General features: G+C 35.7%; 1 protein-coding gene across 1 annotated transcript in view; it reads left to right on the top strand.

Moving 5' to 3' along the window:
• The first annotated feature begins 1,917 nt into the window (after positions 1-1,917).
• Positions 1,918-24,046, top strand: part of TENM1 (teneurin transmembrane protein 1) — a 571,145-nt gene continuing 549,016 nt past the window's right edge. Inside the window, exon 1 of the mRNA XM_080365640.1 lies at positions 1,918-16,185. The gene's annotated coding sequence lies outside the window, so the exon portion shown is untranslated. The remainder of the gene's footprint in view (positions 16,186-24,046) is intronic.

The following is a 24,046-nucleotide window of genomic DNA, read 5'->3' as shown; positions in this document are numbered from 1 at the left end:
ATACTGGCTATATTATTTTCTTGCAGTCTTCATCCCAAGACAAAAATATGATAATGGTCAAAATCTATTTAACCTAACCCTAACACCAAAGAGATTCTAAGAGCCCTACCCATCAGAGATGTGTTAACAAGAATATAATCATTAAGACTTCACTTTCTGAGCAGGTGTTGGGGGTGGGTTAGATTGGCTGCTTAAAGAACACAGATGGGTGAGGGCAGTAAGTGGTGGGTTATTGCCTCCCCCCTTTCATGAGTTTATAAATTTCTTTTTATCTGGCCATGACTTTTTTTTTTATCTGGATCAGGTATGTTTTACTTTAAAGTACTTAATTTATGTCTCTCATCCTCGACTCTTTAGTTCTAAAAGAAATTATTTTGAGGAAGGAAAAATTTTCTTCGATATTGTTTAACTGTGTTAAAAGAAATCATAATGTAGAAAAGCTTAAAATTAAATATGGAAGAAAACTCTTCAGAAAGCAAAGGGGCCTATGAGACTTTTTCTTGGCCAAATTGTTTGCTCTGCAACTTTTTGATACGTACATGAAACAAAAGAGAGAATTTCATGGGTATTTGTCTTTTTCTCTTGATACTGAATCAGAAGCTTATCTGAGCTGGTAAAAGGCTTCTCAGCCTTCATTACACTTTGTGATACAGTGAAAAAAGAGAAAAAGGAAAAATTATGGAAGGAGAAAGAGTGTAATTAGTAAAAGCTGTTCGGGGGTGGGCACGAGTCATGTTTGAACTGATTCTAAACCTGTTTTTACCAAAAGCCTAATCTTCCCAAGATGTTGGAGAGTCCAATAAACACTTCTTTAAAAACTCCTTAAAAGATAGGATTGTAAAGGCAAAACTGACGGAGTGAGGACTTTGTTTCACTTCTTCTAAAGCACGTTTAGATAACATATCCAGACTATAACATTCTTGGCACTTACATGCTTTTGAGAATCATATTGGCTCCAGAGGCATGTTGAAATAACCTCTGTTGCTACATTGGCTAACAGTACAAAATGTGAAGAATTACATTTGGATTTCTGTAATTTCAATCTAGCATTTGGCAGTGTCATTCCTGAGCTTAATGTTTTTTGTTACGTGAAACAAAAAAGTAACAAGAATGCCCAGAAAAGGATTTTAATGTGTTAAATTAAGCACTGCTGGGAAATCAGTGATGAGAAATAAAGGCATGGCTTAAACTGCAGAAAATATGGGGCATCATAGATGGTGTTGTAGGTAGACCAACAGACCAGGTAGGTTACTGCTACCACAGCCTAGCTGAAAGATAATAGATGATTTTCTGTGCTCAGTGAATTATAATATTCTCAAATATTTGCAGAGGGTATACATAAAATGCTTACATTTAGGTGTAGGTTCTGTGTACCTTCATCTCAATATTTTCAACAAGGGAGTGTTTTGAGGTGGTAGAACTTAATCATGGAAAAACAAGTTCTTTCTGCTGAATTCCTTAAGATACAAATCTTGGAATTTGTATTTTTAAACAAGTTTTGGGAAATAATTAGACTTTTTGACCCGAACAAGATATTTGTTAGGTACTTCAGGATTACATTGTTATTGCACCAATTTTCCTAAGAGCAAAGGGACTTGTTTCAGGAACAGTAAAATGCTCTCCTCTTAGAGGAGTTAAAAGAGAGATTATTACTTAATTGTTCTGTCTTGACATAGAAGCTGTCCAAAGTTACACTGGAAATTTTGGTCATTTCCTCAGATTTTCAACTCCTGTGACACTGTCACAGCCCAGAGGGTATCCATTCATTGCATCCCTTTAAATTTTTAAAACAAAACCACATTTAATATTTTATTGCACTTTGAATCCTGCTAAACATCAAATGAACCCCTTCCTTAGAGTTTTGTTTGCACTGTGTATTTTTAAAGTGGGCATCAGGAAAGGATGGAAATAGTCTGGATCAGTGAAAATATCCTCATGAAAGAAACAAAAGTTTTGAGAAAAGCTTTTCATTTAAAGTGTGTCTGATAGGAATAGACATAACATCTGTAGAGCCTTAACTCACTGAAATAAATATAAAAGACAGAATCTGACAGTGGTTCTATAAGTGGATTGCTTCAGATTTGTATAGGTCATTGTAGTCAGATACACACAGTGCATGTTTAGGAATACTATGTTTCTAGTTTCCAGTTATATTGAAAATGGAACTTCTGTTATTCACAATGATGAACAAAAGTAGTTGTATAATATTGTTATTGGATAAAATCTTTATGGGCACTTCCGTTTGAAAACCACGTTGCTATTGATACCGTGAGAGTGATTTGTTCTAACAGCCTGACATGGGGTAGTATTTTCTTGAGTACTATTATCTGAAAGAACATAAATACTGAGAAGTACTGTCTGTCTTAACATGAATAATGGTATCACATGTTAATAGAGGTGATTATAAGATGAAATACCAGTGCATTCTGTGTGTAATCGGTTTCTTAATTCTTGGTATTAAGTCCCTTCTAACAGGGAGAATCAAAATTAGTGTAGAAATCTGTCTCAAAAGGAATAATACATTCAAGTGTCTCAAATTATATTTTGAGATTATGTGATCAGATTCTTCAACTGTCCCACATGTATAATAGATGAGAAACTGAATTTGGGTTTCAGTAGATATGGATAGAGGATACTACCTAAATTGTATCATTTGCAAAATAAGAATGCAAATGTTTCTTAGACCCTGGGCTGATCCTCTGAACAGAAGTGAATTTTTTAGACTATGTAATTGCAAATTGATTTAACTTCTTCCACAGAGCTATACAAAATCAAAGCTTCAGTTTGAAGGCCAGAGGGACAAAAATCTGACACAAACCTTAACTAACCCACATATGTTTTCTGCAAAACACATAATAAAGCAAATGTTATTTACTCCAGCAATCTGCGACAAGGTTTTTTTTTTCCTAGTGGACAAACTCAGTGTTATATGGTAACATGGACAGTTTGATACTTGAAGTTGCATTCAGGTCTTTGTTATCCTCTTTTTTGCAGGAATGATCTAGTAATAAGATTTTTCTATAGGATCTTTAATTAGGCATTTATTTACAAGATGTATAATCTCACAAACCCGTTAACGTAATATGAACTTAAAAAATTGAGATCAAGAGTATGAAATCCTGCCAGTTTTTTTGTGCTCCAGTTAAATCCTTATCAATAAATATACACTCTCTATCTAGATTTTAAGTAAATTCTTTGAAGTTTAATTGTTTCCACCTGTCATCACTATAAATAGAGTGCCATTATCTACTGGGTCATTTCAGAGGACATTATTTTCATAAATTAGATATTGGAATAAAAAACCTCCATCCCTCAATACTTTTTTACAAGCAAGGCTACATTAGGAACTTAACATTAATGTTATATTGACCTGTTTTACAAATGAATGCTTACAAATAAAGGGTGAAGGGACAGTCTTTTTAAAGTCAAGAGAAACACTATGCTTGTGAAAACAGCAACTTCCTTCCACAGTCATTTTGTTTGTTTTTTTTAAAATATTTTTCTTCTATATTAACTTCCATTGTTGCTACAGCTCTACGTTAAAGCTGATTCTAGCTAATTTACAGCTTTTAGCGCATTTGGAATAGTGGAAATAAGCACTAGTAAAAGCACATTGTCACTCAGAGCAGATGTATTTTACTGAGGCCTTAACAGCTTTATTTATGGTTATGGGGATGTTGTTTTAAACTAGTTCATAATAAATGTAAAGGTGCCTTAAGTTGTCCAGTGGAATTACTTTATTATATGGAAAGTCTAGCAAGCCACACATGCTTCTAATCAAGAAAGAAATAACAACAAAATATTTGAGATGCAAGCGGCCATTCCCACAAATCTGTGGCTTTGGTGATAAATTTCAATGACCAATTAACTCTGCCACTGGATGAAGTGGAAGAGGTTATAGTTTGTCATCAGCCAGTGATTTTTCAAGCATTTTTTTTCCTGACAGCATAATTTAGATATGGAGTGATTCAGAAGTGTTGATAATCTGCTGAAAAATAAGAAATGCAATCAATAAATGGCAAAAAATCTGTGAATACTAGGATTACCCATTCTTGTGTATTCAACATGCATTTGCCTGACTCTCTTTATCCTTTAGAAGTTGGAATAATCCATCATAGCTCTGTATGCTCTTATGTTTGAGATACACTAAAGGCAATAATATTTTAGTGTTGTTACTCCATGACTATATGTTGATGAATGCTTAAGCTTTCAGGCCTGTGAGACGATTTCTTGGAATTAATACCTTTTAGTTATTGGCCTCATTGTTACCCTGACAGTTAACCACGGCAAAAAAGGAGCAGCCCTGTCAGATGGGCTGGCTGAAGGGCAGGTTTGCTTTCTCATGGGTAAGAAGGAAGAGCCAAGATGAGGTGTAAGCAGGGTGCTGAAACATGTAATGTAAGGGTGGAGTGGCACGGTGGATGAATTATGCTAGTATTTTTTCAGCTCCAGAGTCAAACGGTTTGATGGAATATAAGTAACTAGCACAAGCAATTGTTCAACACATAAGCAGATAAGTAAGAATTAATGAATCACCCTAAATGAATTCTAATTGATAACAAAACAGCTATGATAATCTTAAATTTTGCTTTTAAAATATTTTAAAAGAACTGTAACAATAGTAAAACAATAATAATGTTTACCAACATCACTAATATTGCATGATGTTAAACAGATGTGAAATGGAGCTCCATAATTCTGCTTCATTTGTTATCTCTTCATAAAGTAATATTATTTGTCCAGATAAATTTAGTTCCATATTCTAAGAACTGATTTACATTTTCAGAATTCATAAGTATGCTTTATAAATTTGCTTTTCAATCCTCCTTTTTGTAAGGACATATGAAGCAAAAAGACATGTCAGCACAAACACATTTTTAAATTGCTGTGTTTTGAGCATTTCCATTTTGAGTTGTCTACTTCATCTGATTTTCTAAAATCTCAGATGTAAACATTTCTGTTTCAACCAGTGTTAAACAAATACATCTTTTCTTATATCAAAAACTTTAAACTAGGGGTTGACTGGAATAGAAGTCATAGATGTTAGTGTTCTTTGAAGTAGGATTCATGTGTCAATATAGTTTTCAAATATCTCTGAAATAGTTTTGGAGTATGTTCATTTGTTTATTTATTTTTGGGAGAAGCATGAAACCAGTGTTGTTATTTGTGTTGACATAACTAATTTTTGTGTTTTGAATCTGTATTTGCAAGAAGCATAGGATAGATGGTAACAAATAATCAACGTGTGGGACTTTCCGCAGTGGTTCGCAGCAGTTTGAATACATAAACTCAGCTGAAATGACTTCAGTAACATTAAATATCGTAAATAAATTAATCCCCTTTTTCAAAATGTAGCCGAAGTTCTCACTTCACTCAGTAATTAAATAAAGCAGAGTTTCTACTTATTCCCAACTGTAGAGAAGGTGATGAAAAGGAGCAGTTGGGCATGGCGGAAAAAGCAGTGCTAGGAAAGGTTGGTTCTAAACATGTTGTCGAGGAGCATTTTTGTGACTCTGGAAGGCAAGATGAAATATCTGCATCTCCTGGACCTGGAGGACAAAGGAAGACCACTTTTTTGTGTTCAAGTGCTTCAGTTTGTTAATGAGTGTTTTCTGTGGCTGGGAAGAGAGACAGAGAAAAAAAGTAATTATTCTTTTTGTTTTGAACACCTTGGTTTTTAATATAGGGCTTAGAGCAATGAAGAAAAGGCACAAAAGTGAACTTGTTATTAATTTTTGTGAATGTTCTGAACAAGTATGTGTAGTGTTGGATAAGTAGGCATTAGGGAAGAGGACGGTGGAGAGTGTGATGTAGGCATTTCAGATATTAAAAAATACTCTTCATTCAGTAACAAAGTGTGTCCTTGCTTGGATTAAAATAAGTGTTTTGATAGCAAAGCTTTTTAGCATAACAGGATGGTTAACTTTGGTAAATCATATCAGTTCAGGCATTGTGAACATAATCTCAATAAAGATTTTATATCATGAGGCTAAGGTCTCTTTTGGCAAGGTATTGGAAAAGGAATTTCATTTGCAGTGATACAATAACAGGACTTGACCTCATGTCAATTTTCCTCCTTTATTTTTGCTATGAAAGGGAATTCCAATTGATCTGTCTGTCCTCTGAGAAATAGTATGTAACAATTCATGCTGTCATTTTTGTGTTTTTTGAGGTGGACGTACCAGAATAACATGTCCGGCAGAGCTTATGAACCACGGTATTTTAAAAATGGAAATTTTATACATTAAAAATCAATATAACCTATTAATAATAGGTGAAAGATCTACAGACCATCTCTCATTCACACAGCAACAGAGGGCATTCTGATACTAAGAAGTCAAAAAGGAATCAAATATTTCTACATAGATATCTAATAGATGACAGAAATCTAAACTGAATGATAACATCTGACTTTACACAAATAGAAGCCCCAGGAACTTCAGTTATACCAATATCTGCTTCAGTATGCTTTTTATTTGCAGACTTTTCAAGCACTGCAGCATAGAGGTGGGCATATTGGAATTCCAAAGACCCTGTTCTAGGAATACTTTCAAATTAGGAAACCACTGTCTTTATAGCCTCTTTTAAAGGGAACTTGGTGCAATGCAGAAATGGCTTCATATAAAAACAGCTCTTCTCTTGACCTTTTAACGTACAAATGTCTGCAGTATTTTAGCTGCATGCCAAAGTTAGTGCACCATTGCAAAAAAGCAGTTGCATTGCCATGGATGCCTTGCTCACTGGGTCCTGTGGGAGGTGGTTAGATGCCAAAACACGTTGACCTGTTTGTTCGTTGCTTGCCAGTAAAAAGATACGTAACTATGTAACTGGGTTTTGGTACATAAACTTTTCCATTTTTGCTGAGAGTGCAAGTCTTTGTTTCTTCCCGCTTATTATCTCGCCCCTGGGAGCAGCTATACCAGCAGAAGCTACAAGTGTGAGGTTTTCCATATGTATTTATTCATGAAGTGGATAGTGCGTTTTAATGTCTTTGGCTTGTAATTAGAACAGTGGTTTTGTCCCTGACGTTTAAGCTGGGAGGACTTTATAATTACTAAGTGACAGACACCAGGAAAACATTCTTTGAAGATTTAGCCTTTTATGGGGCTTTGTGTTTAATAGTTAATAAATTACCTAGTCTGTGTCATATAAAGCAGTCATATGTTCAAACAATCTCTTCAGTTGCAAATAGCAATGGAGTGAATGCAAAACTTTGGGTTTTTTTTCTACTTACCACAATCTTTTTTGATTTTTGTTTGGCAACTTCATTATGTCTACTGTCCTCAAAGGGCATTTCTTGTGACTGGAACAGAGCTAAAATTTATTGAAGGGCCTACGTTCATATAACAATGAAGTAGAAAAAACTTCAGTAAAGAAAAACTTCATTTACTATGGTGATAGTGTAAGACCTTTGTAATGTTTCTGCAACAGGCTGAAAACAGACTTAGCATCTCTGTATTGCAAAAAAAATATGCTCCCTGAAACCACAGCTCATGTCAAAGTGAGTAATGATTGCTGGTATTCTAATATCATGTTGGGTTTCTAGTTCCCCAGATTGGTTAATGGTGTACATTCCTCTAAATGAATGCATTTGGATTAGTTAAAACATATGTCTAAAAGTTTGGATATTTCTCCCAATTTTTTTACTTATGCAGAAAATGACATTTAATTGTTGGAGGACATTTCATCAGCAGAAAATCAAACTGACTATGGTTTTGTTGATTATTTTTCTTTTCCTATTCCATGGTTCATTTCTATCTTCATAGAGATTATAGAAATGTGTTCCCTTTTAAAAGTCTGTGCGTTTTCAGGATATCCCTATGTATCTTTTCTAAAATCTTTCTGAATGCTTAGGTATCTGGCTTACTTCCAAGACTGCAACAAAGCAATTGCTTTTGTTTAGTCCCCTTTCAGTCTAAGTATATACAGACTGTAAAATAAATGATGGTATTGATGGCTGCATAAGAAACTGAAGATATATAGACTGTGATGTAGTTCTTTGGTCATTTTTGTTCTGTATGAGGATAAGCGATACAGGTTTATGGTAATGCTTTTAATAAGCAAAAGTCATTTTGTCTAACTGGTATTTTCTCCCACCTCATTTAATGATGTAGTTAAGACTGAGAGCTAACACCCAAGGAGAGCAGTTGTTCCCTCCAAAGCAGTGACTTAGGGATTGGTTTTTCCCTGTGCCAGAGAGATTTATACCTGTCAGGTCAAGGACCACATATATGCTGTGAATAGCCTCTGTTTTACAAAAGTGATTTTCTGATAGAGCTGTGAGAAGGATAAAAGAAATAGAGCAAACCTGGGACTTTCAGCTTGCTGTGGATGCAACCTAGGAAAAGGAGTTGCATCTCTAAGGTGCCGAGTCTAGTTGTAGAGGACCAATAAAAGTAGATCTGGGAAAGAGAGCAAAGGGGATAGTACGGAGCACCTGGAGGGGCTTTAGAAGGAAGACGCCAGCACCGAGTAGCAAAAACTCTCATGCTGCTGGTAGGAATGCTTTATTTCTCACCAATAATTTAAAACATTAATTTGAACAGCAGCAATTTAGACAAATACACATATCAAAACTCTAATGAAATGGTAGACCTTTGATATGAAGGTTTGGGTCAATTCTCTTTGCCAAGTTTTTCTGTAAAGACGGAGTTTACTGTGCTTTGGAACAGTTTATCAGAATACTGTCAGAAACAACACACTATTTGACAGTCTCTGTGTTAGTGTGGCAGATCTGAAGCAGGATTTAGATTCCAAAGTGTGTCCTATTAAAGCAGATCAGAAATAAATATTTTCTTGAATATAGGAGCATAAGCCATGGTCTCTGGTGTGCTATTAGATTCAACTTGCAGAATCTCGAAGTCGTTAGTTTGTTTGCTATGGGTATATATACCCGCCTTCCGTAGACTGGTTTGGCGATCTTGTAAAACAGTTGCCAAGCACATTGAATCAAATCTAAAAATACATAATGGAAATTAAGCTGTTCTAGTTATATCTGCCATTAGATCACAGCGGTTTCCATATAATCATTAGAATTTCTTTCTGTATTACTGAATTAAAATAGTTTCACCATTGCTTATTTCCCACTTTTTACCCTTTGATGTTTTAATGCTAAATTAATAGCTATTATCTTTCCAAGATTTAATTTACATGAATTTAATTAACATTGGTGCATCTTGGTGGATATTAATTGCAGCATCAATTCTAACAATCAATATTTCCTGGAAAATATATCAAGAATTTTTACTTTAATTTGTAATAATGTAGGAAGTGGTTTTGCAGTTTTTATACTACTCTATCTGACAGCAGTTTTCTACCTAATATACTCGTGAGTTCAAACAATAGTTGTTATTCAAATATGATTCTTTTTCCCATACTAGTGTTAACTAGTTTTCAGTTACTACAACACAGTTGTAATTCAATGCACTTTGTTTACATTGAATTTATGCCACAATTAAATTTGGAATTAAGTGATAAATATCTACATTTTCAGCACCTATTTGTGGGTGAATTGACTGAATTTACCTCTTCTATGCAAAAAAAATCTCATTAAACTAAGGTGGGACTCTTGTTTATTTTACCTTTGATGTCCATTTTATTCAGTGCATTAGACAGTCGTCCTTGTAATTAATTGTAAATAATTGAATTATGAGCTTCATCCCATCCCAAATGAACTCTGTGTTGCTGATTACTAAAGCGACCTAAGGGCTGCTGTATATGACGACTCACTTGAAATGGTTTGGATGTGGATTCCAACTCAGATAAGCAGCCATTATTTCATATTTGAAGCTTATCTTGAATGCTTTGAGTCTAGCAGACTAAGCTGTTGTCAGACTTCTTTAAAGATTTCTTATGGCTCTGAAAATACATCTTCAGATCTCATTGAAAACCATAAATAAAGAAAAAGAGAAAAATTAATGGAGTAAACTCTTAAATAACTTTTTTTCATATCTCAGCAGGGTTTGATGACAAAAAAAAACTTAGCATGAATTAATTTCAGGTCATTTGTAAGTGTTAAAATGTAGGTTATATTTTTTGTTGTGTTGTCAAAAATTTTAGATCATTTTCCTTGTACAAAATGGAGCTATTTTTCCTTACCATTCAAACATTCTACTTTAGAAAATTGTTCTAATAATTGTGGGTTTATATTTCATAAATAATAAAAGAGCAACCTGGAGTAAAATATAATAAGCAGGTATATGTTGGATGAATATAGGTAGATATGCAAATTACGATCACAGTTAAAGTATATGGTTGTGTTGGGTATAATTCCAGTATGTCAAAACATACTTTTTTACCAGTTTGCAAAAAGCTTGGAATGATTATTTTGATGCAGTTACACCATTTTCTAGATGTACATCTAATTGCCCGTATTTGTCAATCAATACCCAAGTAGATGGCTATCTGTTAAATTATATATAATTATGCATTTTGGGGTAAATTGAACTAGAACTCTGTTATTTCTCAAGTAGATGTGGTTAACAAGTGTGTTGTGCATACAGATAATAGATTAAGGAATGCTAATCTCACATAGCTGATGAATGTATTTATTCCACAAAGGCTGGGATGGAATTATATACAGTATTTCACCTAAATGTTTTAACAGGCAATGAATAAGTTTCCTATGGCTTTTTCCATTAAAGAATGTTGGGTTAGTCTGTAAAGTGATTTATTTAGTATAATGAAAATATTTAAGTCCAATTTTGAGAGCAGGTATTGTAAACTCTGTACATTTCCCTAGAGCTATCGTAAACAGTTATCTTACCACCCTGCAAATATATTGACAAAGATAGGTGCAGTGTTCATCATTACAGTTACTTCAGTAGCAAAAGTGATTTTTTTCACATAAAGAATTAGTGGATTTATAATTCAGAGTTTCTATATCTCTGTGTATTACCAATCAATTATTTCAGAATTATTTTTCCTCATGGTTCATAGTCCTGGAATACAAAGAGATGACTTTTTCCCTAGCTTTATGCTCTGTAATATTAAACTGTTTATTTTTAGAACCACAGATTTCCCAGATAACCTAAATTTGTGTAACATGCTGCATCATGATAGCAACTAATTGTTGTGGTTGGTAGAACAATGTATTGGCTGTACAGAACAATAAAGAGAGCTTTTCTGCTGTAAACAACAGAAGAGGGGGCGAAAAAAAAAAGGCTTAATTCCACTCTTTGGATCTGGTTGGGAAGAATTTTGTTCTTTGAGTTTCTGTTCTCAGAGAAGGCAGTAGAGGCCTTCACTTAGACTGTGTAGCTCACCAAGGCAAGTTGATACAAAACCAAGTCTTTTTGGAATCCCAAGTAATACAATGTCACAAATTAGTATAACTGGATCTCTAGCAGGATGACTAATCTTAATCTCCTTTTAAAGTATCTTGTTACCTCATAAGAGAGAAAGAATAAAAATGGGATAAAGCCCATAGCGAAAGAATTTTTTTACCATCTGTTTGATTTATGTCTAGTTTAAACTGCATGTATTTTAGAAAGAAAGCTGTTTTCTATCATCAGAAAGATGAGATTCAGCATCCCTCAGCAGCTAATTTTTAGCACTTAGAGGTTCCCTTGGGCTGCTGTCAGCTGCAACTTATTGCATAGGTACTTTTCACTAAACTCATTATAAAGTGATTAGCCTCAAGGAAGATAGTATGATGTTACAGCCTGCTCTCATTACATGCAGTTTTGCAGCTGAATTCTGCGTTTTTCAAACTTTATCAAATGGTGAGCATAGAAAAAGTTATAAGATTAAACAGGTACTCTGTTAATAGGGACACTGTCATCTCTAAGTTATAGCTGTTTGTAAGAATGAGTGTTTCTAAGGCATGGTACTTTGTTTTTTTCCACTAGATTTTAATTTACTGGATTGTATTATGGTAAGAATAGTGACAAACTATTGAGCAAGTAATGCTATTTGTTTTTCATTATTTGTTAGGCAAAGTTTGTTTGCTTGGTTTTTTTCAATAGGAGAACATTTTTATTTTGTAAGTAGAAAATTTCAACATTAATACTTTGCCACAATAAGGTGGGTTGTGGAAAATATCTTTGGACTGAGGAAGTCTTTCATGTGACAGAGGATCTAGTGCAAGTTATCCAATTACTTCCAAAGTGCACTAACACCATCAGTACAGCCTGAACTCTATTGACATAATCACTTAGGGACAAATGGCACAGGTGTTTGCTGGTTAAGAAGCATCCATACTTCTGGAAATGCAGTCTTTAGAAACCGAGTCATCCTCTCTGGACAGTGAGTGAGAACCTGTAAGGGGCTTCCTGGCCTTGTAGCCATGGCAGGTCTGTCCCATGTGGGAACAGGAGCAGGTTTTTTGTAACAAGGGCATCTAGACATTAATTTTGAGAAGATAGCTGTACCTAAGTTTGTCGTCATATTGTGAATGTTGTGAAGAGAGCAACATCATATCAGCTCCCTGTCACTTCTTCTGTTTGGGGAAGCTGCTGTTGTGAAAGAGATGAAAGCAAAAGGGGCAGCAGAGATAAAACCTTCCAGATGCATGAAAAAGCCTGTCAGCATCTAAAGTGTATCCTACCAGAGACTGAAAGGGACCTTTGTCCAGACCAAGAGAGAAGTGCTTTATTTGGAAAGAGCCTTTGAGTAAAAGGCTTTTGACAGGAGGGCAGAAGAAGGAGCTGAGGAGGGGGGACCATAGCAATGGCAGCGCAGATTGCATCACAACAGACTTTGGGGTATGAAGGAGGGGTTTGAGAGGGCATTTTGTGGTTGCATTTCCACTATCAAGGCAGCAACAACTGTGCAGGTTTTACTTCTGTTTCTAGTTTTAGTCTACACTGAGAATTTAAAAAAAAACATAACCAATTAACTTGAGCCCAGTATACTTCTCTTTCTTTAGTGTGTGTGTGAGGCAGGTACAGGCATAAGAACAGCACTTAAGGGTTTCCAGAGGACTTTCAGTCCTTGCCTCTTTCAGAAACTTTAGGATTAGCCTTTCTTTTCCTTTCAAGAAAAAAGTAGGATTTTCTCCTCTGTATTTTGTCGTGTGGTCAAAGATAATGCCTTCATGACAGTAAATCAATCGGGCCATAGAAGAATAAAGGTGCATAGCATAGGCTACCACAACCTGGGAAGCTGTATCCTTCTGAGCTTTCATCATTTATAATTCACTCACCCTTTTTTTTTTTTTTTCCTATACCTCACTTTTTCACTATATTCACCAGCATTTCACAAGCTGCTTTTTAAGGATTCTACCAATTTCAATGAACATCCTTATTTGAATCATAACTTCAGTGTGCCTTAACGCTGTCAAACGTTTTAGCACAGGGAGTGCGGTGAGAGATCCCTCAAATCCACGGCACATGTACAGACCCTTAACAGTCCCTAATGAGATATTAACTTTGCACAGTAGAAGAGAAGCTGAAATGTCACTTCTGGCAGCTGAAAGGGTACAGTTAGCCCAGGATTTCCTCCAAGACAACTATCTGAGAGGGCAGATGTTTCAATAAAAATGTTAAAAGTAAAGCATCCCTTTTGTGCCCCAAAGTCCCTAACTAATTAGAATGCAGTTATTGGAGCTTTGTGGTACTTCTTAGTCCTACCACCTAACCACCTTGGGGCCAGCTCAAAACCAGACATTGAACAAATGGTAGGTGACTGCTCTGGAGTGATTCCAGGTAAAGAAAGTGTCACACCCAAGAGCTCTCTGGGGAGGAAGAAAATGTACAAATCAGAGAGACGGAAAGTAACTACAGCTCTTGCTTTATTAAACAGAGCTGATATGAACCTGTCTTGATAACAAGGACTGCTATTTATGGCTGCATCGTATGTCATCAGAAGCAGAGCCAAGTTTGTAAAGCCAAGAATGTGAATCATGAGAGGGAGAGGAAAACAAGGCTTCTTTATTTTTCTTTTTGGTTTTTGTTGTTCTACCCCCTCCCCCACCCCCACCCCTTTTCTTATTTCAGGTAAATGGCCATTAACTCACTTGATACTGTGTTCTATTTATGTATGTATTTAAAACTGGAGAAAGGGTGCAGTGAAGGAGTAAGGGTTTGGTTGGTTTGTTTGTTTTCCCCAGAACTGTCTGGGAATGCTTTTGATGTGAGATCAGATTTCCTGACTTGACAGCTAGTAGTATGTAAATGCATACACGTGCATATCGAAGGTCATTTGCTGCTGCTGTTCAGTACTCTACTTTTTCTCTAGGAAGCATCCTTAAAAATAGCTGAAATACTGATGTTATTAGTGCAGATTGTATCAAATGCCTAGTGAGTTATTTTGTGAATATATGAGAAGATGCCTCCTAATATACATGTTAATACAACGCCTAATACAGTGCTGCTAGAGTCAAAATGGTATGTCTGAAAACCCAAAGCATTTATTTTGCTGATTTGGTCAATATTTCTCTTGACAACAAAAGAAATGGTTTCTCAGCTTCATAATAAAGTCCTTTTAGTGCCACAGAAAGAAGATAGATACTAAAACATTACAGAGGAAAAGAGAAGAGCTAGTCATTCAATATATGTCACTAAAGCTTATTCAGTTTGAGTGGCTGTGAGGTCTCCACCCATGTACCAAGAAACAGTGCTAACAGCACGGCATGTTTCCAGAACAATATTCCCCTTAATGTAGCTTTTTGTCATAAGAAGTTGTTATAATTTGTTTGGTTTTATCTTTGAAATTATGACAACTAAGTGTTTGCAGAATTTTCTGTTGCAAGTCTTTTATCCTTTTCACACAAACGATAGTTCAGGAACAAAATATCTAAAATCAAATGTTTGTATCTTGGGACTTGCTCTAGTGGTTGCCATACCGTACTATTTTCAGACACGATTCACTGCAAAATCTAAAACTGAAAAATAAATGTGATGTTCCAAATACTAATGTGGATAATTTTTAACTTTTCATTAGTGAAAACTGAACCTCAACACTGACTTATTTTCAGACCATGAGAAAAATCTTCATTTTTAGACGAGATAGTGCTTCCCTTCCCACTGATTACTTTTAGCAGACCTTCATGAATTCTTAAATTTTGATTCAAGATCTTGAAGACCACAAAGAATAGTGACTATTTGAACTAGAAAGTAGAAATAAAGCTTTGTCTTCCTTCTGTGTGTAGATATCTTAATAATTATTTTTTTTAAGCAAGATGAAAGGGGTTTTTTCCACAATGAAGGTCAAATGATCCAATTTTAATTGGCATTGCTTGCAGTGTGATTGTATCTAAAGAATGTGACTGCCTTAATAAAATTTGACTAGGTTGGCAGTTTTCATCTCTGAAGTTATATGTCACCTTGTGAGTAAGTGTCTAATGTAGCTACAAGAGTATGCTTATTCAAGTAAATTTTAATTTACTGATCTTTAAGATTGGAAGAGTATCCTTGAACAGCTTCTTAAAAAAAAAAAAAAAAAGTGAATATACTGCTTTTTAAAATTCTCCCCCTCTCTGCATTTTGAAGACCAAACTTTGTTTTTCCAGCTTATACATTTTAGTTTGTTAGTTTGTCTGTATCAGATATTTTCTCTCCCATGACATGTATTTTAAGAATTAAATTTGTTCCCCATCTCACCTTTTCCTTTGGGGATGTTGTACCCTTTTATAATTTCTTTGGCATCTTCTAATTATATTGGGATCAAATAAAAGTGTTAGGATGACAGACACTACTATAAGAAAGTGCAAGAGATGTATAAAGAAAATACTACCAAAACATTTCAAGTAAATGAAAATACCTTCCTACTGTGTCATTCTACCAATCTAGGCCTGAAGAACTGCTTGAGCTCATTCCATGTTTCAGGCTAGCTTGTGAAGTGTGGACCATCTGTCGCCTTTGCTTTACATCATTAGTCATTTATTGCTATTCAGATAATGCTTAGTAGTTGTGTGTCTTTTTTCAGATCATTTCTTCAAGATATTTACCGTAGAATAATAGTTATTATTTTTTTTAGATATCTGTGTGCACCTACCAAGATTCAATATCTCTTTAAGCCTAAACAGTTCTAACAACTTAACATACATTTTCACTGCATCCTTTTCTTGTTTCTCTTGCCATAAAGAAAGTAAATATTTGTAGATTTTAAAGTGTGGATTGTATTTCTACGGCTTTCACCGACTCTTGTCAATGTGGCAGATGATGACGACATCATTCACACTTTGGCTAATGGAAATATCACGAAAAATAATATTCGCTCCCTGATGATTCTTCTCTTCCCTTGGTAAGTTTGAAGGTGGCAAACAAGAATTGGAAAAACATCTGTCCTGCCTTCTTTTCTCTTAAACTCTCCTCTTGCAGAAATGCTGAAATCTTCGGCTGAACTAAAGAAATTGGTTTGGACCTGGTACAGTGTCTTTTTATCAGAGCTGTAGTTAATGTGCCTTGTGTCTGCAGTGTCCTATGGGGCTGGTGCTTGGGTCATGGCACCAGTCCCTTGGTTCACCCTTCATTTCTAACTTTCAGCGTTTATGAGACACTACCTCTTTAGGGTGACTCGGTATAGGAGACAAAAGGAGTATGAGGCATCCTGAAAGCAATCAATTTTATGCTTTTTTAATCAAAATTTTAATTTTAAACTGCTGCAGCTTAGCTTTCTAATGCAAAAGCTGATAAGAGACAGTTTAGCACTTCCTTTTTTTTCCTACCATTCAATTAAATCATTCTTCAAGGAAGGCTGCTCAGTCCAAACTTTTTATTTAGCTATACTTTTCTATTTTCTTCTGATGAAGTAAGCAGCCACCTATTTCAATTAGTGGTTGTGACTGGTTTATCACTTGCATATTGGGATCATCTGCTATTGTCACAATGTGGTGTTTCAGGCAAATATTGGCAGCCTTTTACACACTTCCACTTGGTTGTGATTCAAAGCCATCTGAAATTTCACATTTCATATGATTTGGTGTGAAATCATAAATGTGTTGTAAAAACATAAATATGTTTAATCATGCACTTGAGGAAACCTCCTGAGGAAGCAAAATTACTATAAAAAATAAGTCTGTGCTTTTCATGCATTTTTTTTTTTTCCTGAGGGATAATTCACCTCAGTCCTATGAAATAAATGTTACCACCAATTTCATAATGTTAAATTGCATAGTTGATTTAATTACTGTGAAGGTGCATTTCATTTATAAATACTGTCGCTTACGTTCACAAAAATCATTATATGTATTTCCTTCAAGAATAAAGGCTTTAGATTTAGAGTATTAATTCAAAGCTTTGAATCAGAAGTTTCATAATGTCCTGCTCTTCCATTGTGTTATACAAATATGATGTTTTTCTCCATGTCAGAACATGTAAATAAGGTTGTGGTGAACGAAATATATAGGATTCTGAAACCTGCTGTACATTTTTTTTTTTTTAGCTGTTTAAGGGTGAAAAGATACAGTTCCAATTTCTCATCTTTAAAAAAGCAGAAGTGTACGCAAATGCTGCTGTTATATGCTTTTATATGGTTTATTCCCTTTACATATATTGAAGGGAAAGTGTCTGTATCTGGAGTGGGGGAAGAGGGCAACAGGGACATGAAATAGGTTGCACTTGCCCCATCTCCTGCTTTGTTGACCCCCACAGATCCCTCAGGCCTGAGCCCCAAGGCTGAGGCAGACAAGGGCAATGCCATAGCCCAGCGCTGCATGCTTTCATGGGCTCGGGGCAAGCTCTACCTGGCACCAGCAGCTACTCTGGAGCACACAGTGGATCTCCAAGTGGCTCTTTCCTCCTCTGGGTCTGGCTTATGGCAGTACAACTTTCTCCAGTCGCTTTTCCCACATAGGGAGGACATGTAATTCAGATGCTACTTAGGCAGCAAAAAATTTCTTGAGTCCTGACCTAGTTAAATCAAATATTATCCTAATTGGATAGACTTAATTGGTGTTTGGAGGCATTTTTAGAGATAGTTTTCTATTTCTACTGGGAATATTTTCATATTTCTGTTTATAATTTACTCCACAAATTTGTTTATTAACAATTCTTGGCATTTCTTTCATCTTCCTATGAATTTCTGCTTGAGAGCAAGGAAAGTATATCTTTGTTCTCAGGAAAGAAAAGTTACTTTGAGTTTTACTTTGAAGCACCCAATGATATAACTGAAATGTCATGAATAATTTAAGCAAACATTGATGCAAATGTTACTAGAAATAATCAAGGAACTTTAGTGGTTGTAAATAAAACCAATTTAAAGATTAAAAGTGGTGCAACTTACAATTCTAATTTTGTATATGCACAAAAGTAGGACAAAATAGTATTCTAGAACATATGGGAATGGAACAAACAGCACCAGCATTCATGTGGATGAATCATTTGTGAGTAAAAGAAATTAAATATCTTACTCTGGCTTGCGTATATACAGCAGGAAGACTGAATTTACAAGTCTTTTAGCCTCCATCGTGATATTTGGAAAGAGCAATATGATCTAGTAGCACGTGTCTTACTGATAGTCTGAATCTAAACAGTTGCGTCATTTGCTCCTCTGTATGCTCCATCCTAAATTGCTTGACCTAAATGACCTGGTGAGACTTGCTTTATAATGTTATAGGTTATCTTATTCCTGGTAATTTAACCAAGGAAACTGCAAGGGAATTATGTTCGTGGAGGTGGTGTTCACCAGATGTGATACCAGGTTTTCTGGTATCTGCAAGTCTTTTGCTTTTCTTATTCTGGGTGCAAGTCTTAGCCTGTTGTTTTTTCCTCTTGGTTATCTGAATGTTTCAGTCCACCATTACTAAGTAGGTTTCATGCTTTGGGACAGTCTGTATGCGTGAATAATCAGAAAACTGATATTTCCCCTCAGTGTTTGCATGTGCTTCACATGAGTTTTTTTCATCCCACAAGTGTTGGTTCCGTGTAGGGGCAGGCTGGCAGCCTTGGCAGGTCTGTGCTGGGCAGCAGAGCACCATGCTACAGGTTCCCCAGGCAGCAGCTGGCAAAACGCAATTGCCACATGGTGCATCTTGGCACTGCCCCATCCACAAATGGGAAAATCCACAAAAGCTTGGGACCCATACACACAGTAACGCATTCATGATGGCTTAATATGCTAGAGAGTGTCTAACAGTGACGCTGGAATCCACAGGGTATCTACAGTCCTCTGGATTATACTTAGTTTTAAGTAGATAAAGGAGGGATCTTTGTCTGAATAGTGTTTTTCAGGCAAGCTAAAAGGTATTTCTCTCAAATGGTTTGGAAGAGTATGAATAAGCTACAGTGAGACTAAGAAAGCATTTCAATCAATTTAGTTTACTACCTGTCATTCTGTATGAGTACCGGTAAAACAAATAGATGGAGAGAAAAGAAAGTTAATCTGTATGGATAGGATGTTTGATAAACAGCAAAGAACAAATTCATGCCCTGCTTTTGGCTTTCTTTTTAAACATCATGGTGATGGTAGTGCAAAGCTAGCTGATTCAGATATAATTGTGTTAGTATAGTTTATTTCTCAACAGAAGAGATTATAAAAAACCTTGAAAGATTTAATGAAAATCTGCTCTCTCACTTTTAATACTGCCTAATGCCTTTAATTAATCTGAATATCTTTAATTACTTCTGTAATTTTTACCATGTGTAAATAGCTAATTAAAGTATTAACCACCATCAAATGTAGCCTAAAATTAAATATATAAATGCTCTGTCACTGATTAAAAGAATTACATGAGAAAATAGTTGCGTTTCAGGTATGAATTTTCTGAATGCAAATACATAGAGATCAGCTCTAGTAAAAGGGAAAGCAGATGTAGGAGATAGTTTTAGTTTCCTACTGAGCCAGCCAATATAAGACTTCTGCAGTTGTAGTGGAGCTTAGAGAAGTTTGGAGGTTGTTCTAAACTTCACCAGTTAGTTAAAATCCTTGAGGGACTGTCTGTCAATGGAGATTGCTGGAATGCAATATATTCAGCCTCCTTTACTGGGTTTCAAGGACCAGATGGTAGGGGACATAGTTATGACCTACATCCTCTGAGAAAACTTCCTTTCTCATTTCCAGAGTCATGCAAAAGGAGCAGGGAGCTTTTCTTGCTCCTGGAGGTTGCACTAAAGAATAGTCTCATATTTGTATGTGAGCCAAAACTGGATGGTGACAACTGCAGTGTAAATGTCGAAGGAGAATAATTTGACCTCTTCCTCATGATCAGCTTGGGAAAATCATCAACACAAACTCTCCATAAAGATATCCTTTGGCATAACGGTCTGTTGTAACAAAATACGAGCCAACAACCTCTTCACTTAGACCAGCCTAAACCAGTGAATGCCTATGGGGGCGTCTGTAGTGCAATCTTTAGCCATTATGACTGTGGAATTAGCTCATGCTGAACTAATCCATCCCTGCCCTGTGGCATGGAGTTGCCATAATCAGGAACATAAGAGAATCTCTTAGGTAGATAATCAGGTGTTGGGTTTTATGAACATGGTGAAAGTAAAAGCTGCTTTTCAGGACTTATACAAAGGGTTTACTTAAGAAAAGCAAAACCAATAGCTTGACTTCAGTTCCCGGTGGAATTTGACTATTCTGGAAATTCAAACTTCAAAGGTTTTTAGAATTTTAGGTCATTGCTCCAGGTCCTTGTGTTACTTGTGACAGCATTCCCCCCTTAAAAACCTGTGGACTAGGGATAATCAAATGAGGTATTTTAATACGTAGTGCTATTATTATTTTTGGTCTCCTGAAAAGCTTCTGTAGATAAATTAGACAATCAGCTCTCTTAGCAGACTATACTCCCAGCGGTCATTCCAGCTCTTATTTCAAAAATGAGATGATGCACACTCGAGTTGGCAAAGCCTCAAACCAGTAATGAAAAGCTGAAAAGCTCTTTTCTTTAAAATAGTCTCCAATACTGACAAAAGACATCTCTTACAATATATAGAAAATCTCATCAGGTTTTGTCTTTGTTATTTTAATAGTGTCTCAGATATAGTACATTGTGCCTCCTGCATGTATGTTCCAAGGCTTTTTCATATGCTTTTTGCTGTTAATTAAAGTGGCAGATAGAGACCGGCTTTAGGTGCCTTCTAAACCTTTTATTATGGAAAGCTAAGCCGAGAATAGAAAAAGTTCACTTCTTGTTCTGGTACTACTTTGATGTTATCTGAGCGCTCACAACTAGGAAACATTATTTCAAGTGCAGTGCTCGTGGAAAAACCTCCCCAGTATATAGGTATTCTTGGTAGGTAGATCTACCACTGTTAGAAGGTATGGCTTTTGGGGATTGAGTAGTTTGCATTTCCTGTACCCTGCTTTAGAATTACTAGGCCCAGCCTCACGTGTTAGTTCCACAGATACAGAATTCAAAGAATAATTTTCTAATGTTTGCCCCAGTTGATTTTTACTATAGCTTGTACTCACTTTTTCTAGCTCCTATCCAGAAAGACAGGGGAGCAGTGTCATATGTCTCTCTCTTCTCCCTGAATACCCAGTAGACTGTATAAGACAGCTCTACAGCTTCTTTCTCCTGGCAGAGAAGCAATATTTCAACTGAGAATTGCATCCAAGTTGTGGTGGGTTTCTTGTTTGTTTTGGTTTTGGTTTTTTCCCCTATAAGGGCAAATCAGGAGCAGTGGCATTAGAAAGTATCATCTGGCTCATTAAGTATTTTATTGCTGCTTAACCATTAGATGTATTTTATGGCTTTGTAGTTCAATTGATGTGGGCTCAAGTCAAGTTACAAACAGGAAATGAATATTTTGATTAGTCTTTTACATAAATCAGCTTTTTATGGAAAATTATTGGTTTACTTTGAATATTAAATGTTCCCTCCTTAACTATGCTGAATATTCCACTGGATATTGCATGTGAGGTTTTTAAATTATCTCCTGAGATTCTGGAAATCTTGCATGAAAAAGTTCAATTTCCTTTGTCTTCATTGACATTTTGACTTAATTAGCTAAAATTATAATAAGTCCCTAAAGTATGGATAATCATATTGATGTAATTTTTGCTTATACTGGTGGCATCCAGCAGATCTTTAAGTTTTATTCTGAATCACATCTGCAATTTGTGATGGTACTTTCAGAATCATAAGATTCACTTCATGTATGTTTATGAACTTGTATATTTCTGTCATCCTTTGGAGAATTGAACTACCTTCCTTTTTGAAACAATGCTAATAATCTAGTATGAGATCTCTCTTCCTTTTTCCATCAGAACTAGGGTGTGGGTACTCTGATGGGAATCACAGTCAGGATGGCTAACACCCCTATTTGCAAAGCTGCCTGAGTAGATGTGATGAGGTTACTTTGGAATAGCTTGTGTTGCAGAGGTGTATCTTCTCTGCATTACCCCCAAATTGTCAATTACAGAAGGTGGAGAACATTAAGGGGATGATGCAGTGAACTATGAAGAAAAGAAAATCTTAGGTAGCTGAATGCTCTGCTGGAGAACTGGTGAGGTCCTGGCCTCTGTCACAAAGCTCTTAATGTCACACAAGGGAAAAAAGGGTTTCCCAGACAGTCACCAGCTGTCTGTTCTTTATTTTGATGCTGAGTGACTTAATAAATCAGGGTCTGATTTACAGGAATACTGACCACAGACACCTTGTAGTGCATTGGAAGCTATGCTTTGACAATGTAGCTCTGTAACAGAAAATACCATTATGTAAACAATGAGGTCCTACATTCTCAAATTCTGCGTCTAAAATGAACAGACTTTTTGTTTACCCGATGTTTATTATGCTTCATCCATAAAATGGGAATAATACAGCTGTTTCTGCTACCTGAGGCTGTTATAAAAATTAACTTATCCATTAATTAGTAATTGCATGCAACCATATAAAGAACATTAAAAAAATTGGAAAGAAATTCTTCCAATCATCTTCAAAGCAAGGGCTGAACAGTGTATGCAAGTCAGCCTTTTTTTGTTGTTTTTTCTTTCTTTCAGAGAACAGTGAAAAGGAGAAATTGTAGCGTGTGCCCATGGAAGCAAATCCAGTCTCTCTGTGGTAACAACTGGAGCCGAGGTCTCCAAAGACTTTGTATTTTAAAGATTGCTCTTAGAATTCATTTAGAATTAATTGTTTTCTGAAATATCACCCCTTTGGCCTAAAAGGACTAAAGTTTACTTTTGAAATTATTTTGCACGCTTGATCATCAAAATTCCTTCTTTTTTTTTTTTTTTTTTTTTTTTTTTTTTTTTTTCCACAGTGTAGGAAACGAGCAGACAATACTGGCCACTTTTCACTCTCTTCATAGAGATGAACTTTAAAACTTGGATCTGTGTAATTAGATTTAATGAGCAATTATGTTCCTTCTAACTTTGCAAAATAAACTGTCTCCTAAATCAAGTGACAAATGCAGACAAAATACATGCAAAGGTAAAACAAAACAGTAAAAGAAACTACTTTAGCACTTAATCTCATTTCCTGTCTGATACAGCACAGGTTGGAGGTGTTCCTTTTCCTCCACACAGCAAGAGTTTACTAATAGAAGACCATTTGGCAAATCAGGCAGCGATGTTTTGCATATATTTTATGTAAATAGAAATTATACAAGCTGATTTAAAATCACAATGACAGTCAGCACTAGGGCTTTCTTAGTAACGTTAACACACAAACATTAACAAAAAAAACCCAGTGATAAAACAGCAGACAGATGTGTTGGAAGAATGTATTCCTTATGCAATGATGATGTCCGGCTTGTCTCATCTTCTTATTCCCTTTTTCTTCTTTCTTTCTACAGAATGCATGTAGAGTTTTGCATAAGTGCTTGCAAATAACCCAGGAAATTCAGGTCAAATAAGCTCACTGGTGATTTGTAAAACCCAAACAGTGTTTGGTAGCCATAGATATTTAGCTCTTGCTGGTGTTGTTTTGAACATCTCCTTAAACTCTTGCAAAGCCTTACTCCAGAGCTCCAGAACTGGAGGTTTTCTTGTTTGGTTGTGGTTTGGGGTTTTTGTTTGTTTGTTTGTTTTTTTAACACCTGAGGAATTCTACATATCTCTGTAGCTGTATAAACTACCGTTAGATTTGAGAGATTTTCTGTCCCACAGAATCTAAGCCTATAATTGCACTGTTTATTATTAAGCTCTTTGGTTAGAGTAATCTTATTTTTTGATGTTTTTTTTTTTTTTTTAATAGGGGCAATTCTTTGAAATGTGA

This window comes from Falco punctatus (assembly GCF_963210335.1).
Source record: "Falco punctatus genome assembly, chromosome: 15".
NCBI classification, from domain to species: Eukaryota; Metazoa; Chordata; class Aves; order Falconiformes; family Falconidae; genus Falco; species Falco punctatus.
Note: the sequence above shows the minus strand (reverse complement) of the source record. Positions and strands in the feature narration are given on the sequence as shown.